Raw genomic sequence first — 1,562 nt, 5'->3', positions numbered from 1 at the left:
AAAATAATCTTAAGTTTTTTGGAAAAATATAGGGATGACGTAATTTCTTATCCAAAATATCCTTGTCTTTTCATTCGGGAGTAAAGGCTCATTGTCCGCATGACTTGTTTGTTGGTCTTGCTTTTTCTAAATTATTTTCTAAGCTAAAAAAAGTTATGAATGGCTCTAGGGTTTAGGGAGGGACCTTACAGTAGGTTTGGTACTGTACAAAGATTGTGGACACAATTAGCCTTTGGTAAAATAGAGAGAGGCTTTGGTACTCTATAGATAGGCTTTGGTGTCTCTAGGGAAGGAAAAGGTATTATACAAAGGCTTTGCTACTCTATAGATAGGTTGTGGAATTACTAGTAAACGATTGAACACCAAATTTGGTACTTCATAGGTACTTTGGTTCTATGAAAGACTTTTTTGGGACTACATAGGAATGCACTGGTATTGTAAGGTATTGTACACACCCACTGCCATATAGAAGACTACCAAACTTGGTACTGTCTTGACCAAATCAACCTTAAGGATTGTCAAACAAATTACAATTGCTAAGAGTTGCTGGTATAAGAGAGTCATCGAGTAGATGCACATGATGTTTGATTCCTTCCAATTCTCTTGTTGCATATGTCCTTCTTGCTAGATGAAACTCTGGTCTCTGATGTCCAACATGCATGCACCAAATCTCTTGTTTCATTGGTGATAGCAGTTCCTTGAGGAAATTGTCTCTCACAAGCACTCAATGGCAACACTTCATCCTCATCTTTATTCTCTAGCCTTGAACTTGCAGCAGCTATATTCCTTCGATGGATACCCAAGACACTAGAAATTTTAGATTGGTTTATTGAGGTCTTACCTGTAGTATTGTTCAAGATCATTATCAAAGAGGTTCTCTTCACAAAAAGCTCATTTAGTGAGTGTAGGACCTTAATTTGAGTCAAAGTGCTATGCACACCAGATAGAACGGTGTTTTTGACATTGCTCAATTTATTTTTACAGCTCGAAAAATGTCTAGTGGTCCAAGATTTTTTGGAATATTTCCTTTTGTTCATTCCTTGATAGACCTAGTGTTTGCTTGCACCAACATTGTGCCACCGCTGTTTCACAAATGTTCTTTCTTGTCCTAAATTTTGGTAATCCAAGAGCAGAAGAAGTATGTCTTTCTTTGCTTCTCTGCTCGTGTTTCTTTGCAGCCTAATAATTACAAAGAAAAACCTGATTAGTCGGAATGAAATTGCTAATGGAATGGATTTGTGTTTGTTCATCCGTGCTCGGACCACCTTCCAGCTTGTCAAAAGAGAGAAACTGTGGATCACCCTAGCAATTGTAATCTCCTGGAGTATTGTCCATTCGCAAGGAGCAAGTGCAAGGGGGAGAGAGAGAAGGGGGGGGGGGGGGGGGGGTGAGAGGGAACAATCTGTGAAACCGGGCTTCATTGTGTAGCTACAGGGTGGAAAGAAAAAGAGATAGAGAGAGAGAGAGAGGGCGTCAAAGCACTGAACCATAACCCCCTTGGTCCTGCCCTCAACCCCCACCTCTTCTCGGGAGTGGCCACTTTCAAAAGATCAAAAACTCTT

This window comes from Adiantum capillus-veneris, chromosome 28 (assembly GCF_014529385.1).
Source record: "Adiantum capillus-veneris isolate H3 chromosome 28, ASM1452938v2, whole genome shotgun sequence".
Classification (NCBI taxonomy): Eukaryota; Viridiplantae; Streptophyta; class Polypodiopsida; order Polypodiales; family Pteridaceae; genus Adiantum; species Adiantum capillus-veneris.
Note: the sequence above shows the minus strand (reverse complement) of the source record.